The sequence below is a fragment of the Lynx canadensis genome, chromosome A1, assembly GCF_007474595.2.
Source record: "Lynx canadensis isolate LIC74 chromosome A1, mLynCan4.pri.v2, whole genome shotgun sequence".
Classification (NCBI taxonomy): domain Eukaryota; kingdom Metazoa; phylum Chordata; class Mammalia; order Carnivora; family Felidae; genus Lynx; species Lynx canadensis.
In genome coordinates, this window is record NC_044303.2 from 111,253,595 (window position 1) to 111,272,903 (window position 19,309).

Below are 19,309 nucleotides of genomic sequence, written 5' to 3' on the forward strand. Positions count from 1 at the left end.
CTCAGGGGACTGAAGCCTCTTGGGCCAAGGCTGTTTCTTTCCCTCCAAGGCTGGAGACCAACAGTAGTTACTCAGTGTCCTTGTCTGCACAATGGGACTCTTGATATCTACCTCTCATGGTTGTTGTGAGTGTCCAACAAGATAATAAATATAAAGCTCTTGAGCACAGTGAAGGGTCCATAGTAAGTGCTCAATATATTATTACTATTAGGAGTATTCTTCATACTGGCCTGGACTACTTCTCCTGTGCCTATCTACCAGTTATTCCTCATCCCTTGAACCCCAGTTCCATTCCTACTTCTACCACAAAACCTTCCTATCCACCTCAGGCCACACTGACTCCCTATGGGGCATCTTGGAATTTAAGGCAAATCTGACTTCATAGGATTTTCACAAAGATTAAATAACTTAATCCACATAAATGCTTACAATAGTACCGGGCACATATAATGTGCTCAGTAACAGTGAGCAGTGATGATGATGATATCATTGATGATGGGTTGTGGTCATTTCACATGTCTGTTTTATTGTCTTGATTGTGGCTGTCACTCTTAAGTAGGTAGATTTCAGAGTAAAGAAAGATGACAGCAAGAGGTGATAGGTATTGGGGAGATGGATTCAGGTTCAGCAAGAATTCTCAGAGCCTTGGAGCGGGTTGGCAGACCAGAAAGTCTTCTTGGTCTTAAAAGATGAGTAAGTGACAGTTTAAAGTCCAGGAAGATGGCGGGGCGCCTGGGTGGCGCAGTCGGTTGGGCGTCCGACTTCAGCCAGGTCACGATCTCGCGGTCCGGGAGTTCGAGCCCCGCGTCGGGCTCTGGGCTGATGGCTCAGAGCCTGGAGCCTGTTTCCAATTCTGCGTCTCCCTCTCTCTCTGCCCCTCCCCCGTTCATGCTCTGTCTCTCTCTGTCCCAAAAATAAATAAACGTTGAAAAAAAAAATTAAAAAAAAAAAAATAAAGTCCAGGAAGATGGGAGAGTCATGGTGAAGCTAGGGGCATGCAGAATGAGGTCACTGTGTGGCTGAATGTTGAGTCAAGGTAGCAGGAGATATCCTGGAGCCAGACTGGGCAGGACCTTTACCCAAGGGGATCATAGTCCCCTGGAGGGTTTGCAGCAGGAGAGAGACCCCTTTGACTTAAATTCTGAGTTCACTCTGGCTGTTGGGTGGAGAGTGGACAGCAAGGGCATGGATAGGAGCAGGCAGACAGGGAGAGGTTGCTACAGGCATCTACAAGAGGGGTGGTGGTGGCTTGGCCTGAGTAGTAGCAGTGGAGGTGGAGGGCTAGGGACTGTTTCTGGAGATGTTTGGAAGGAAAAGATGCTGGGTTGGCCATGGGGCTGAAGGGCTCACTGCCCAGGGGGCTTGGGTGGATAGGTCGCTGGCATTGCCATTTCCTGAGATCTGACCAGTGGAAAAAACAAGTTGAAGGGACAAGGCTGGCATGTGGTTGTTGAGAGTTGAGTGATTAGTCTACCTTCTCACACCTCTGCTGGTTACACATCACAGCTCCTATATTCAGAAAGTTCTTTAAGTCTAGCCCAGACTTTCAGCTGCAACTTGAGCTCAGGCCATTTTCTACTGCCTTTGTTGAGTCTGCTTGGCACTGAGAGGCAGTGGGACTGAGGCATGGGCTGGGGGCCAAGGGCTTGGGTGGTGGACATGCCTGTTGCATGACCACCATCAAGCATGCCAGCCTCTGGTGCCTGTCAGACTCAGACCCAGGGAGCCTGTGCCAGGGTGCGTGGGATGGAGGACCTGGTCTAGAAACCTCCTGCCCCAAGTGCTTCAGGTCCACACATGCCCCTCATCCTGCCTCTGGAGCCTTCTCAGATCAGAAGCATCCCCCAGGGCCCTCAAGAAAGCCCTTCTTCGTGAATCCTTCAGAGGTAGGAGGTGGAGAGCAAAATCTGTGATCTTGATGCCAGGCACAAACTCCTAGAAATTACTCACCAGAGGGTAAGGTTTCAGAAACCTAGGCAAGGGACCCTGCCCCATGGTCTGATCAGAATGGCTGGTCAGCAGGGGCTGTGGCATTGGGGAGCTTTCATGGGTGGGGCCAGAGCCCTGCTCATGCATACCTCCTTCCAGAACTGGGCTGCCCTACACCTCATCTTACCAAACTGCAGGTGGGGGACTGGGGCACCATGTTGAGCACTCCTTGGTCCTGCCTTTCTAACTGACCAGTTGGGACCCTCAAAGCTCCCAGACCTACTGAAGACTGACTTAACATGTATTTGGGGTCCTATCAGCAGCTTCCTCATCCCCGATCTCCATTTTGTCCTTCTGGAAGCATCCTGGAAGTCTGCTTCCCAACACCCTCAGGAAAAGTGTCCCAGTCTTGGCCTGTCATGAGCTCCCCATCCCCAGGAGCTAGAATTGCATAACCAGCTTGCTCAAGCTTCCTTCTTCTTCCCCCCACCTGCCACTCAGCTCTCTTGGGCCTGGCTCACATCCATGTCTGGTGCAGTCACAAGTCTGCCAGGGGGTACAGAGATGAGTACCAGGAAGGGAATCAGGTCACCTGGGTTCCAGCTGGCTGGGACACAGCTGGGGACTTGTCCCAGCAGAGGTAGCATTTGGGAAGTCATTAAATCTGGAGGGGCAGGGTGAATTAATGAGGGTAGTAGCTCTCCCTCACTCCTGAGCAGAAGCTCGTCTGGTGGAACCTTGAGAGGCAGGTTGCCAGGGGAATAACCCTGTGACAATGTACTCTGTCCCCATGACAGAGCTTTTGCAGCTTGAGTGGTGAGGATACCTTCCTTATAGGAGTGGAGTCTCTAGGATCCTCAGCCCCAGGCCTGTCTCTTCCCTGAAGTTAGAGAGAAACACCTGCCATGATCCCCCTCCTCACAATTCTATGTGCCACCCCTCCAAACCACTCTCTCCTGGCTGGGCTCCTGGATTTGCTCCAGAGGGCTGGATGTAATGGGAGTAGTCTCACAAAGTGTGCAGGGTGTGCTTCAGCCCTACACAACTGGGAGTGTTTCCCAACTTCCTGCCACTTCCATGGAAGTCCCAACTTCCATGTCCAGATAGGGACTCTGGCCAGGGTGACCCCTCTAGCCCCAGGGACCTCCTCTAGGGCTTCCCAGAGGTCAGGCCGTTTGACTCTGTTCCTGGTACTGCCCTGTGATAGGAACCCCAAATTTCCCAAGGATAGAAGATAAGGCAGTCAGGGAGAAATGGGGGAGGACACAGTATAGAGAGAAGGAGTGATCAAAGGGTACAGACCCTTTCCTCCTCATTCCTTGTTCACACCCCTCTCTGGCCAAATGATCCTTTCACTTGGCACGACAGCAGGGATCTCTGGGAAGAAAGAGACTGAAATCTCTGAGGGGGGCATGGTCTGGATATTTGGGTACATGGGGTCAGAGATGGCAGGATTGCTAGGAGAAACCCCCAGAAAACAAGGGTGACCTAGGAAGGAATCCCCATGGGCCTGTCAACCTATTCTAAAACTAGATGGTCGGCAACCTCTTTTGGGGGCCTGAGGGATGCCCACTCTTTCAAAGGATCCTGAACTTTGCTGAGTCCTGCAGGGTCAGTCTAGCAAGAGCCTGGTACAGCCTCCCACACTGCTATGAAAAGAGACCTCAGGGAGTCAAACAGCTGGATCTCAGTGTCACTTTGGCTGTTTGCCAAAGCTTTGTGAGTTTCTGCCCCTCTTTGAGCCTCATTTTCTGTGTCTGTAAAATGGGTATCATCATTCCAAGGGATCAAAGGAAGTCTATTTTATTCCTAAATAACTCCCTTCTCTGCCTGTTGTACATTCCAAAAGCCCCACTCTCCTTACCAAGTTTGGGTTAAGCATTGCCCTAGTCAGATACTCTTGAAAGGTGGCTGGGGGCTCACTAAGCTTCTTATCTTTGAGGGTAGAGTGTATTTTTTTGATGCCTTTGTGCCCTTTCTCCCGAGTTGGTCATGCTGCCATTAATTAAAATCTCTAGACAGCACTCTTACCTGCTGCCCCTGTGCTATGCCCAGATGATTGCAATCCAATGGACTGGAGCTTGGGCAAAGATGTCAACACAATGTTCCTTGGCCTAAGCTGTCATTGGCCCAAGCAGGACTCTGACACTCAGTCACACCACCCTCTTGCCCCACTCTCTTTGAATCAACACCTATTGGCTGAGCCCTTATTTTGTGCCACACACCTTGACGGACTGAGAAGCAGGGAGTGGGCAGAGGGGAAGGTTAGCCATGCCATTGCCCCTGGTGGTGTCCACAGATCAATAGTATCCTCATAACATAGTACTAAGATTCCATCCAGCAAAATCCTCAAGGAGGGGACTTGCCCTTGGGAGCCAGGTAGGGAGGGCATGAAAGTTTCAGCCAGATCGCCAGTCCTCCTTACACCCTTAATGAGATGGCAGTGCCATCAGATGTCTGGTCTAGCAGGATAAACAGAAAGTGCAGTCTCTCAGTTTAGGAAAATAGAATGTTGGGTTTGCTATCAGGCTCAAAAGCAGGGAGCTGGCAATAAATCAAGCATTGAAAAGCGATGTCAGTGCTTCCAACTAAATTTCCGAGCCCGGGAAACAATTGCACATTAAAATCCATCGGAGGAAAAAAATCTATTAAAACTTCAGGAGAAGTGCTTTGCTATAAATTAGATTTTTCTGCCAACCAGGATAATTCAATAATTTCCCCTTGACATTCTCAAGATTGCTCTTTGGGGGGGATTATAATGCTTTGAAGTTGGGAGCAGTTTGTTTCCAAGGACAGAGGAAGAGTTCCTTGGGAGTGGAGGTGTGAGGGCAAAGAGGGGGCTCTTCTAACTAAAGGCAGGGAACCAATGTGGGGCTCAGAGCCACTGGACAGAGGTTTTCCAGACCTCCTGGTGATACAGGGCTTTGATCAGGGAATGCCCTAGGCTAGGTCATGATTCTGACAGGAAAATTAGGTGTGGGGGACTTGAGGTCCTCCAGTATTACCTCTTAGTTAGGGCAGCCTCAGTCTTACAGTTTCCTTGATGACCATCTAAAACCTTCGCTTGATGACCATCTAAAACCTTCGCTTGATGACCATCTAAAACCTTCGCTAAAGCCAACGCTTATGGAACCATAGCTGGTCTGGTAACAAGGTGCTTAAGGTCACTTCTTAGTTCTGAATTCAGGGTGGGTAGGGGTGGCTCCTTGCCTCCCAGTCTTCTTTTCTTCCTTTGCTGTGCAAAGTTGAGCACCAGGCAAGACCTCTCCCCCATACCCTGTCTCCTGTCATTTGGGGCTTTGATCCTAAGCCCTGTCTCTCTGTACAAGGTACAAGGTACAAGGTATAACACTGTCATGATGCCAGACTCAGGTTGACCAGCACTGTTCTGGGTGGACAAGGCAACTGGCAGAGAGAGGGTGCCAGGCAAGGGCACGGACCTTGGGGAACTGGGCACAATCTGCCGGGCCACCGGGTACCAGCCCCTAAGACAACTGTGGGGGTAGTTGAGGAGGGACCTGAGTCAGGAGTTGGGTAGGACAGGGCTCCAGAGCCAGCTTGCCTGGCTATGACTCCGTGCCCCTCCGATGACAGCTCACCTAACTTCTCTAAGCCTTGCTTTTGCTAACTATAAAATGGAGATGGCAACACTACCTGCCTTGTAGATAGAACTAAATATGACAATGTTTGTGAAGCACCTAGCACCATGCTGGACCACAGAGGCAGTACTTAGTATCTTTAGGACACAGGTCCACTGACCCCAGACCATAGCTCTTCCTGCTGCAGGAGACCCATCCCCTGCAGCCCCTAGTCACATCCCTTTCTCCCTCCTCTCCCATCCAAACTGGCCTGTCTTTGGGGACTTATTTCCTCAGACAGAACCATGACGAATGATGTCTGCTTGTAGAGCTGGACTGCCCACTGGGCACAAGCACAGAATTGTGTTTCAGATGACCTTACCCCCAGCGGTCACTCATTGTTGCTACCGACAACCCTCCCAACAAGGGAGGTTGATATTAGAGTTCTTTCATTTCACAGAGGCTCTGGGAGATAAAGTGACAGTGCTCAAGATCTCATATCTAGGGGAAGAGGATGGAGCTATGACTGGGGCCAAAGGTCAAACCAACTCAGCCACAGAAGCAGTCCCCGGTCTCAAGATTTCTCCCTCTCATGGTCCTTCTTTCCTTCCTTCTTTGCTTCCTTCCTTACTCCCCACAAGTCAGAGCCCTCCCAGAGCCTACATAATGGCCGCTGAGACAGAGTAGCAAACTGAGGCAGGGACATGTAGCAGTGATCTCCTTCCCAATACTTCCCGAGTCTCCAGGAGAAAGGTCCCAGGTCCCCAAAGAAAAAGGCCAAAGGAGAAGAAAATGAGAGAGTCTGGGAAAGTTTCTATGTGAGTGGCTGTCACAACAGGCCATTCACTTGGACACTGCCTGACTCACAGGAGAGAGGAATTTGGGGTTTCAGAGGTCATCTCATCCCACCCTATTTTTGAATCATTTCTTCCACACCACATAACATGGAGCTCATTAGCTCCCAGGACAGCCCTAGGGTACAGATTGCCCTTTGCTCCTTGACCTCTTCTGTGGCTCAGACTTGGCTTTCTGTGGCACTGTCCTGTCCTTGACCGCATATGGTCAGGGCCCAGCCAGCAGCAGGGGGGTGGTGTGCACCTGCTGCTTCTCTCTTGGCAAGGTCCCAGGGTTGGGGGACTAATCTGTAAGCAAGATAGGGGCTTTCTGGAGACTGCATCTCTCCAGAGGGCAGGGCTAAGCATTGGCGTGGCAGTGTTCCCTGGGGGCCCAGCCCTGTGCCCAGGAGTTTCCGTTAGAGTGGGGGTCAAAGGGAAACTTAAGGCTGGGGAATTTTGCCACCATGTGAAACCAGGCTGGGAGTTCAGGACACACGTAATCAATATCACTGAATTTGCCCCAAGATAAATATTTGTAATGTGTTAGCCCCCAACCCAGGGGATGTCCTGGTTCCTTAGAAAGGCCCAGAGGACCCGCTAGCAACAGGAAGGTCAGGACATGGTACCCTAAGGGGTAAGAAGTATCTGAGGTTTTGTAAACTCTGGCCCCTACCACTCAGTAGCTGTGTGACCTTCAGTAAGTAGCTTGGCCTCTCTGAGCCTCGGTTTCTTTCTCTAGCAGCAAAAGTGGTGCCCTCTTCAGAGCCTTGCTGGAGGTCACAAAAGACACGATTCCTGCTAAGTACCTAGCACAGCGTGAGCGCTCTGCAAACGCCAGCCTTTGTTACTATTTGCAGCAGGTGGGGAAACCCGTGGGAAATCCGGGCGCCTCTGGGAAGCTGGGGGTGGTGGGCAGGCTTTCCCGGAGCCAGGGGGCGGGGTAGGGGCGGAGCAACGCAGTCCGGGTCCCGCCTTCCCCCTCCGGCTCCTGGGGGCGCCCGTGGAGCTTCCCTACAGCCCAAGGCAGCTGAGTCACGGTGGCCTGTCCGGCCGTTGGCCTTATCTCGAGACGTCGCTACCCCCCAAAAGCCCCCAGCCTGCCCGACGGGTTACATTTAATTTGTGCCAAGTCCCTCTGGTAGTTCTTGGAAAAATTCCCAGGGGCCTATGAGTTTGGGGTCCCAAGGAAAGAGAGAGCCTCCTTCCGGGCTGTCTGGAGGTATCCAGGAACCCCTTGCCTAGAAAACTCTCCCTGCGCCTGCCGGCTCAGTGTCTTATCTTTCCACCATTAGCTAAACTTTCCTTGGGAGTAAGCATTGTCTTTTGCAGATTTCTCTTTTAAAAGGCGCATTCCCACCCAATGCTTTTGAAAGGGAAACCAGAAGATTGGAGAACCGGCGGAGATAGACCCTAGGCGCCAAGAAGGGGAGGAGGACTGAGGGACCAGACTGGGATTTGGCTGCCTCCTAGTCTCCCTCAGGCTCCGCCTGCCCCTCTCCCAGCCCCCAGGACTCTAGGGGAAGTGCCGGGTGGGGGAGGGGGAACAGAGCTGACAGATTCTGTAAACAGAGCCGGTTTGGGCCTCGGCCAAGGACGGGGTGTCCTGGCCCAGCCTGGGTGTGAGGCCCATCCGCGGCTCTCCAGGACACCCCGCCCTGCCCGGCTGGCCCGGGGGTGCCCAGCCCACAGCCAGCTCCAGCCAGGATGTGTTGAGTTTTGGGAAGTGTCCAGTTCCCTCGTGGAGAATGTGCCCCCACTAGGGTCTGGAGGAGTGGGGGCTTCTAAGAACTGTCAATGATCATTCACCAAGTGCCAAACTTAGGCATAGGGACGGTCCTCTGATCCCTGCCCATGGGAAAAGCTGCTACTGGATTGTGGCCCCATGCCCATTTCCACCTCTGATCCTGCCCTATACCCTGCTCTTCTGCTATCTGGGGCAGAATCCCTATGGGGTAGAGAAGCTGAGAGAGGGGACTCAGGTTCTGAGAATACTTCAAAGCCCAGTGCTGCCGCGTTGGCTTGTTGCCAAATGTAGTGTCTCATGCCCATGGCCTCACAGGGGCAACCCAGAGAGCTGTAAGGAATGACCTGGGAAGGGGGATAGGGAAACGACAGGCATACTCAAGGATATTCAATGTTGGAAGCAATAGCCAGCTGTGGGTATGAGGTGGGGAGAGGGGTCTCTGTGTGTTTAAGGGAACAGGTGACTCAGAGATACTGGCACCCCAGCAGGTGGAGATAGCTGTGGGCTATGCCTTAGAGGAGAATATGTAAGATAGAGAGAAGGGTCCTGGTGGAGGAGGAGAGGTTGGCCATTGAAATTTGTAGGCTGGGCCACAAGTGCCAGTTACAGGTTCTAGACTTTTTTGTTGGGGTGATGTGTTCCTGGATGATAATGGATGGGGTGGACAAAAGGTCCCAAGGACAAATATTTTTGGGAAACACTGTGTTCAAAAAAGCTAAGCACCATTTACTGGGCTTTATCAAAGCCTTTATTTCATATGACAATTAACAGCATTTTTGTTTTCCAAGAGTGGGGAGGGTATAGAGAAGTCCCCCTCACACCTTAAGGCCAGCCTCATGGGGCTTGTGCTCTTCTGAAAATACTGGGGCCCAAGGCTTAATAAGTATGTCTTTCTTGCTGACTCTGGCCCACATGGAATGGGTGGGCACATGTAGGCTTTCCTAGAAACCATGGCTTCCTAGAAACCCACATTCAGTGACCATATCCTCAAAGAGGGGCCAGCCTATAGAAGCCAGGCATGGGGTGATGGTCATAAGAGAATGTTTTATTAATGAGTTTGGCAGGCTGAAGGTTCTGGGTCCCAGGCTCTAGGCAATATCCTACTCCCCAAATCAGGTCACCAGGACAGCATTGGTGAATCTGGAATACCTGGTCATGTAAGATAACAATATAGTGATGACATCTTGTATGCAGTGTGAAAGCAGGCTGAGAAGGGAGAGGTCAGTGGGAGATGGCACCTCTTGGGAAAGGCTCCAAGATGAGGCAGGGTGTGGTAAGCCTTTCCAGGTGGCTAAGTTTTAGTGGTATAGGAAGAGAGGACTGGCCTGGCCGGTCTGACCAGCATCAGGGGAGAAGGCTGGAAAGGCCCACAGAATCAGCTTCACCAGCTTCTTTGATGAGCTAGATCTCAGGCTGAGGTATGTAATGTGTCTTATGTGACTCTAAAGAATACATACTCCTGAGCCTTCTTTTCCATCAAGTCTCACTTCTGCCTTCATGGCCAGATAACTCTTCCAAGTCTTTCCCCTGTATTTTCCTTTCTTCCTTGTTCACATCACTCCCCATCCTGCCAATTTCCAATAACTGACCATGGCACTGAAATGCTTTTGGCTGGCTGAGGGTCATCAGAGTCCTCCTGATCCTCAGATCCATTAAAATGTATTTATTTTTTTATTTAAGTAATCTCTATAACCAACATGGGGCTCAAACTCATAACCCTGAGATCAAGAGTTGCATGCCCCATCGACTGAGCCAGCCAGGTGCCTCTGATATATATATTTTTTTAATAAATAACTTGATTGGCATATAATTCACATACCATGCAATTCATCTATTTAAGGTATAGAATTCAGTAGTTTTTAGTATATTCACAGAGATGTGCAATGATCACTGCAATCACTTTTAGGGCATTTCATCACCTTCTCCTCCAAAAATCATACCCATTAGGAGTCATTTCACTTTTCCCCCTATACCCTACCTCCAGGGCATTAGATAACCACTAATCTACTTGCTGCCCTTTTTTATTATTATTAAGTAAACTCTATGCCCAACATGGGGCTCGAACTCACAACCCCAAGATCAAGAGTCACATGCTCCATCTACTGAGCCAGCCAGGTACCCCTCCCTATTTTCTCTTTATGGATTTGCCTATTCTGGATATTTCATTTAAGTGGAATCACACAATATGTGGTCTTTTGTCACTAGCTTCTTTACTTACGTAATGTTTTCATGGTTTATCCATGTGGTAGCATGTATTAGAATTTCTTTCCTTTTTATGGCTGGATAATATTCCATTTATTTGGTTTATCCATTTATCAGTTTATGACTCTTGGGTTGTTTCTGCTTTTGGAATACTATGAATAATGCTGCTATGGACATTTATGTATAAGTTTTTCTATAGATATATGTTTTCCTTTCCCTTGAGTATATCCCTAGGAGTAGAATTTCTGGATCATATGGTAACTCTATATTTAATCTTTAGGGGAACTGTCAGATTGTTTTCCAAAGCAGTTGCACTATTTTACATTTCTACCAGTAGTGTATGAGGGTTCTAATTTCTCCACATCCTTGCCAACATTTGTTATTATCTGTTCTTTTAATTGTAGTCATTCTAGTGGTATGTATGATGTAGTATCAGAGTATGATTTCATTTGCTTTTCCCTGATGACTAATAATGAATATTTTTTCATGTGCTTATTGGCAATTTGTATATATTCTTTGAAGCAATGTATATTCAGATCCTTTGCCCATTTTTAAATTGAGCATTTGTCTTTCTACTTTTGAGTTGTAAGAGTTCTTTATATATTCTAGATAAAAGCCCTTTGTCAGATATATGATTTGTAAAAATTTTCTACCATCATCTAGATTGTCTTTATACTTTCTTAATGTTGCTCTCTGTAGCATAAAATTTTTAATTTTGGTGAAGTCCAAGTTTATATGTTTCTTTGGTTGCCTGTGCTTTTGGTTTCATGGCTAAGAAATGATTGCTTGATCCAAGTAACAAATATTTACATCTATGTTTTCTTTTAATGGTTTGAGTTTTATTTCTTACATTTGGATCTTTGATTTGGTTTGAGTTAATTTTTAGGTATGATGTGAGGTAGGGATCCAACTGCATTCTTCTGTACGTGAATATTCAGTTGTTCCAGCACTGTTTTTTCTTTTAGCCCATTAAATTGTCTTGTGCCCTTGTTGAAAATCAGTTGACCTTGAATGTAAGAGTTTATTTCTGAATTTTCACTTTTATTCTATTATCTGTGTGTTTATTCGTTATGCCAATATCACATAGTCTTGATTTCTGTAGCTTTGCAGTAAGTTTTGAAAGCAGGACGTGTGAGTCCTCCAACTTTTTGGTTTTTACCCAGATTGTTTTCATTGTCCTGAGTCCCTTGCATTTTCTACATGATATAGGATTAGCTTGTTAGTTTCTGCAAAGAAACTCATTGGAATGGGGATTGCATTGATTCTGTAGGTTACCATCTGAACAATATTGTCTTTTGATTCATGAACATAGGATATCTATTCCATTTATTTAGGTCTTCTTTAATTTCTTTTTTCCCCTTAATTTCTCTCAAAAATGCATTATAATTTTCAGTATATAAGTCCTATATTTGCTTGATTATATTTATTCTTAAATATTTTGTTTTATACTTTATGTTTTATATTTTATATTTGTACTTGATTCTATTTATTCCTAAATATTTTATATTGTATATTTTATTAAAGAGATTGTATCAGTAATTTAAAATCTTTCCACAAAGATTTCTTTTTTCCAGATAGAAAATACCATTCATATACAAACTTCCACAAGTATAGAAGTTTCTACTCCCAAAGACTAAAGTTATCCTTCTAACTCATTTCATGGATCTAATATGTCCCTGACCCCCAAATCTAACAGGGTCAATATAGAAAAATTGAAGGCCAGTCTTGTTTATGAACATGCATATAAAAACCCTAAACAAAGTATTATTAAAATTTATTGGGGCGCCTGGGTGGCTCGGTTGGTTAAGCATCAGACTCTTGATTGTAGTTCAGGTCATGATCTTGGGGTTCATGAGTTGGAGCCCCTGTTGGGCTCTGTGCTGACAGTGTGGAGCCTGCTTGGGATTCTCTGTCTCTGCCCCTCCCCTACTCATTCTCTCTCTCTCCCTCCCTCTCTCTCTCTCTCTCCCTCAATAAATAAACTTTAAATTAAACAAAATTTAGGGGCACCTGGGTGGCTTGGTCGGTTGAGCATCTGACTTCAGCTCAGGTCATGATCTCAGTTTGTGGGTTTGAGTCCCATGTTGGGCTCTGTGCTGACAGCTCAGAGCCTGGAGCCTGCTTCACATTCTGTGTCTCCCTCTCTCTGTAGTCCTCCCTGCTCGCACTCTGTCTCTTAACAATAAATAAATGTTAAAAAAAAAAAAAAAAACATTTTTTAAATAATAAAATAAACAAAATTTATCATCATATAATAACAAAGATAGTTCATATGACCAAGTTATAATTATCCTAGAAATTCAAGCTTTGTTTAACTTTCAAAAACCAGTCAATGTCATTTATCACATTAATAGATTAAAGAAGAAAAATCCTATAGTTATCTCAGTGGATGCAGAAAAAGCATTTTATAAAATGCAACATCCATTGAATCAAATGAATAAATAGTGGGGAAAAAAAACAACCTTGAGCCAAACTGGAACTGGAAAGAAACTTCCTTAATTTTAAAAAGGCTGTCTTTTAAAAAATAACTAATGCAAGCATCATACTTAGTGGTAAAACATTGGAAATTTTCCCTTTGAAAATTGGAACAAAACAAAGATATCCATTACCACCACTTTTATTCAGCATCATACTGGAGATCTTGGCCAACACAGTGAAGAAAGAGGAATAAGGACTGGAAAAGGAAGAAACAAAATTTCCTTTATTTATAGATGTTTTGATAGTATACAGAGGAAATTTTTAAAATGCTCTACAGGTAATTAGAATTATTAACAAAGTCCAGCAAGTTTCTTGGATTTAAAAAAAGTAAATATATACAAATCAATGTATTTAACAGCAACAAAAAGGAAATTATATTTTAAAAGGATAGCACTTAGAATATCATTTTAAAATATCAAATCACTAGGAATAAAGCAATAAAATTTGAATAAGTCTCCAATGCAGAAAAATTTACAGCATTATAGACAGAAATTAAAGATCTTAATAAATGAAGCTATAGTGTTCATGGATTGGAAGACTAAAATATTACAAAGATCATCAGTTCTTCCCAAAGTGATCTATAGATTCAATTTTATTTCTATAAAGTTTCATGAGGATTTTTTGTGGGACTGGACAAGATGATTCCAAAATTTATGTGGACATGCACAAGGCCAAGAATAGCTAAGTCACTCTAGAGGAAGAACGAGGTTAGAGGAATTGCTATTACTATATCAGATTACTATAAAGCTATAGTAATTAGGAGAGGGCCTGGATTTGGGGGATAGGCAGTTCAATGGAATAGAGATGAGATTACAGAAACAGAGCTGCACATATCTAATGCTTGGTTTTTGACAGAAGTGGCATGGTACAGCATTGGCAGAAAGATTCTTAATAAACTTGGCTGGAACAACTGAGGATCTATATAGGAAAAGAATGAAATTGAACCCCTACTAACTTTACACCATACACCAAAATCAACTTCAGGCATATATGGACCTAAATAGAAAAGCCAAAATTGTAAAGTTTTAAAATAATAATGTAGAGGGGCACCCGCATGGTTCAGTGGGTTAAGCATCCAACTCTTGATTTTGGCTCAGGTCATGATTTCACGTTTTGAGATCAAGGCCCACATTGGGCTCTGCACTGGACCAGTGCATGGACCCCGCTTGGGATCCTCTCTCTCCCTTTGTCCCTCCCGCACACATGTGTGCACGCACTCTCTCTCTCTCTCTCAAAATAAATAAACATTAATAATAATAATAATGTAGAAAAATAACAATGTAGAAGAATATCTTCATAATCTTGGGTAGGGAAGTGGTCTTAAACAAAACACAAAAAGCAATATTACAAAGGAAAGACGGATAAAATGAAGAATTTATATTCATCAAAAGACAACATTAAGAGAGTGAAAAGGCAATCTACAGAGTAGCAGAAGATAATAATAACAGATAAAACTATCAAAGGCTATGGGGTGCCTGGGTGGCTCAGTTGGTTAAGTGTCCAACTTCGGCTCGGGTCATGATCTCATGGTTTGTGAGTTCAAGTCCCACATCAGGCTCTGTGCTGACAGCTCGAGGCCTGGAGCCTGCCTCCGATTCTGTGTCTCCCTCTCTCTGCCTTTCTCCTGCTCATGCTCTTTTTCTCTCTTTCAAAAATAAATAAAACATTAAAAAAATTTTTTTTTAAACTATCAGAGGCTTTTATCCAGAATATATACAGGACTCATGAGAAATAATAACAGAAGACAACCCAGTAGAAGAATGTGCATTCCAAACTCATCAAGCTATATACACTAAATATGTATAGCTTTCTGTATGTCAATCATACTTTAATAAAGTGGTTTTAAAATTTTTTTTTCAACGTTTATTTATTTTTGGGACAGAGAGAGACAGAGCATGAACGGGGGAGGGGCAGAGAGAGAGGGAGACACAGAATCGGAAACAAGCTCCAGGCTCTGAGCCATCAGCCCAGAGCCCGACGCGGGGCTCCAACTCACGGACCGCGAGATCGTGACCTGGCTGAAGTCGGACGCTTAACCGACTGCGCCACCCAGGCGCCCCAATAAAGTGGTTTTAAAATAAATGAGTAAATAATACAAAAAACAGAATAACTTGGGGAAAAGAAAAATGGGCAAAAGATAGGCACTTTGAAAAAAAGAAACACAAAGGCCAGTAACATAAAACTGTTCAAATTTTTTGGTCATCAGGCAAATGTCAATTAAAATCACAGTAAGATATCACTACATACTTACCAAATTGAATAAGCAAAAACATTCATCTATATAAATTTACATAAAGATGTACAAACATTTTGGAAAACAGTTCAGCATTATCCAAGTAAGCTGAAAATAACATACACTATGAGCCAGCAATTCCATTCCTAGGCAAATATCCTACAGAAAAGAGTGTTAATAGGACAGGAAACATGGACAAGAATGGTCATAGGAGCTCAGTTTGTCATAGCCCTGTCATAAATCTGGTTCCCAGGAAACAGATGCTGAGATGGAGTTTGGAGCACAAGATATTTATGATGGACATTAGGAATCAACATCAATGAAAGGAAGGGAGAGGAAGCAGGATTGAGCAGAAGAAGTCCAACTGTGATGCACATTCATTGACGTCTAAGCCAAGTTGGCAGGGAACTCTGGAGCAAATATTGTGCATCTGGATTGTCCCAGATTGGATTAAAATGGCCCAGCCTCTATATCCCTGCTTTGTTCAGTCACTGGATGCCAGCTGCTCTGAAAAGGGGCAAGGCAGCCCTCTGCAGCTCAGGCAGACCCTGAATAAACTACTAGCTGCAGGTTTCTGCTTATCACACTCTCTGCAACTGGACAGCAAATCCTTCCTTGAGGAAGGATCTGGGTGACACATCTTTGCGTCAGCCACAAGCCCAAACCGGCAACAACTAAAATGTCTATCAGCTGAGCAAATGAAGGTTAAACTCTGCTTTGCTCATACAACATACCCATAATTTCCCCGTGTTTCCTCATGGCACTTTTGTGTTCCATCCGTCCCAGGGCAACCACAGTTCCCATCCTTGCCAGTACTTGATTTGGTCGGTCTTGTTAAATTCTGGTCCTTCTAGTGGGTTCATAGTTTTCATTTATATTTTCCTAATGACAAAAGATGTTGAGCATCTCATGTTGTTTATTTGTTACCTAAATAACTTCTTTGGTAAAGTCTTCTTCAATTCAAGTCTTTTGCCTGTTTTTAAATTGTGTTGTATATAATTTTTGTATAAAATTTGTATATATAGGGGCGCCTGGGTGGCTCAGTCGGTTAAGCGTCCGACTTCAGCTCAGGTCACGATCTCGCGGTCCGTGGGTTCGAGCCCCACGTCAGGCTCTGGGCTGATGGCTCGGAGCCTGGGGCCTGCTTCCGATTCTGTGTCTCCCTCTCTCTCTGCCCCTCCCCCATTCATGCTCTGTCTCTCTCTGTCTCAAAAATAAATAAAGGTTAAAAAAAATTTTTAAAAATAAATAAATAAATAAAATTTGTATATATAATTTGGATATGGGTCATACATATAGGCCTCTAATCCATATCATATAATTTTTATATATAGTATAAATGATATATGTTTGTGGTATGAATTTTACATATGGCTATCCAATAGTCCCAGGACCATTTGCTGGAAAGATTGTTTGCTCCCCATTGAGTTGCCTTGGTACTGTTTTGGTTTTTTTGTGTTTTTTTCCCCCTAAGTTTATTTATTTACTTTGAGAGGGAGAGAGAGAGAAAGAACACAAGTGGGGGGAGGGGCAGAGAGAAAGAGAGGATCTCAAGCAGGCTCCGTGCCATTAGCACAGAGCCTGATGCAAGCCTTGAATTCATGAACTGTGAGATCATCAACTGAGCAAGAGTTGGTTGCTCAAATGACTGAGCACCCAGGCGCCCCAACCTTGGTACTATTTGTTAAAAATCAATTGATCATGTATGTGTGGGTCTATTTCTATCTTTATACTAATATTACATTTTTTACACTAGCTTTTTAGATCACTTGAATTCATTTAGTGTAAGATTTAAGGTAAAGATCTGGATTTATTTCTTCTCAAATAGTGACTTGTCCCGGGGGCAGGGGGAATCATGCTTTTTATCTCTACTGTTTTGAGGGCAAACTTTATTATATAGAGATTTATTATGCCATATGTAAGACTCTATTTCTGGATAACTCTCTTTCATTGATGTGTCTGTAGTTTTATTTTTCGGTTCTATGAAGAGAGTTTTGAGTAATATTTCTATGTGGGAGTAAAGAGGGAGTGCAGGCCTCTACCTGCTCTGGGAATACTGCTCTTCCTCAAACCTCCAGACCACCATCAGAGGAGTGAAGAGGGCTCCCGACAGGTGCTCTCTCCTCTCCCCTCCCAACAAACCCAGCCTGGCCACCACCCTCTGCCTTGGGCTCCTCGGGGCTGCTCTCAACAGCCCCTTTATCCCTGTTCATACCAGTCCCACATGAAGTCCAGAATTCCAAGGGTATCCTTCACTCCAGGACTCTAAGCCCCATGTGCCTCTGCATTACCCTTTTCTGACCTCATCGACTACCCTACCCCATGTCTAGACATCCTTTCACTGGTCTCTGAAACTCATGGTCTGGCATCAGTGAATTTCTCCATATCCTCAACCTCATTTCAATTTTTTTTTTCAACGTTTTTTATTTATTTTTGGGACAGAGAGAAACAGAGCATGAACAGGTGAGGGGCAGAGAGAGAGGGAGACACAGAATCGGAAACAGGCTCCAGGCTCCGAGCCATCAGCCCAGAGCCTGACGCGGGGCTCGAACTCACAGACCGCAAGATCGTGACCTGGCCGAAGTCGGACGCTTAACCGACTGCGCCACCCAGGCGCCCCATCTCAACCTCATTTCAGAATGTCATCTTTGCTTTCTTGCTCTAATGGCAAACTGCCTCTCCTGTAAGGACTCCGCTTCCCCTTTAGCCTCTCAGTGGTGGCTCTTTCCCCTACTGTGGTCCTTGTGTCCCTGGTGGGATCGGGAATGACCATTTTGCTCCTCAGTGTCACAGTTTGCCCTCCTCCTTGGAAATACCCATGTCTGGAAGCCATGTCATCAGACAAGACCACCCATTCCTCCACTTTTGACAGCCACTGACAGGCCCCCTTGGTCTCTCCCCCTTGTTCTTTGAAGATTTTAGCTCCTGGCCCATCCTAGTTCCCCATCTTTCCTCTCCAGGGGCACTCCTGCCTTAGTTTTTAGTTTCTCCATTCATGTAAATGAACCAGCTCTTTCAGCCCCTTGGCCTCCTCTTCACAATCTTGGCTTCCGTAGTACCTCAGCCTCTTGCTCCAGCAGCCAGACCTCCAACTGGTGGTTATCTGTCAGTACAGTACCTTCATTGACTGGGTGATCTGTGTCCCCTCTCGGTAAACAGTACCTCTCTCTCCACCTCACTCCTTCTAGTGCCCCCAATCCAACAGCTCGTCTTGGAGCCTACTGATCCAAGCAAATATTCGTGTTCCCTTGCCTCCTCAGGCCCCCTTCCCTTCTTACCCAGCTCACATTCCACGGTCCGATGCCATACTCTCTCCCTCTCCCCTCCCTGTAGAATGGTCATCTGGCAAAACCACAGCCTTGGTTAAACTCAGCCCTCTATCTACCCTACACCTGCATCCACAGACTGCCTGGGACAAATAAAAACCCACAATGGGCTGACCAGTCTCACTTTGAATTAATGAACCCAAGCCTCCCTCAGTGAGACCTATAGGCTGCCCAGAAATCGTACTACACCCCCAAGGGCACTTACACCCTCTCTCTCAGCCGACTGCCTCACACCTCCTCTTCCACCTCACTCTCAGCTGACAACCTGTTCCTAGCTTGCTAAGAAAATAGAAGCCCTCACCAGAGAAGTTCCACGGGCTCCACCACTACTTCCCCCACCCACTTGCATCTGTGCTCATCAACTCTGGTTTTCATTTTGCTAATATGGGTGAACTGTCCATGCTCCTATTTAAGGACAGTCCCCTTTTTTGTACACCAGATGCTATCTCCACCTGTCTACTCAAGGACTTCACTCCAACATTTATCCCTTTTCTCACCTACATCATCAAAATTCCCCTCTCTCCAGGATTATTCCCATCAGTACACAAAAATACTGTGATTTTTCCATCTTAAAGAAAAATCATGTCTTGGCCTTATATCCCCCTCAAACTCTCACCCAATTTCTCTGCTCCTCTTTATGGCCCAACTCCTAGAAGGAATGGACTCTTCTTGCTGTCTCAAGTCCTCTCCCTGCTTCCTTTCTCCCATCAGGCTTTAGCCCCCACCACTACAGCAAAGCTACCTCTGTCAAGGGCTCTCCATGTTCTCAAATATCAGGCTTCACCTTGCTTGCTTCTCAGTAGCATGTAAGAGTTCATCTCTCCCTCCTTGGCACCTGGATCATCACCACCCTCTCATGGTTTCCCTCCTACCTCTCTGGTCGCTCATCTTCTGTCTCCTTTGCTGGCACTTCCTCATCTCCAAGGCTCAGTCCTTGGACCTCTTTTAATCTCTTATCTTCGCGCAGTCCCTTGATAATCTCC

At 45.6% G+C, this 19,309-nt stretch overlaps 1 long non-coding RNA gene across 1 annotated transcript in view; it reads right to left on the bottom strand.

Moving 5' to 3' along the window:
• LOC115516040 overlaps positions 1-19,309 on the bottom strand; it is a 53,196-nt gene that overhangs the window by 9,637 nt on the left and 24,250 nt on the right. The gene's annotated exons all lie outside the window — the stretch shown is intronic.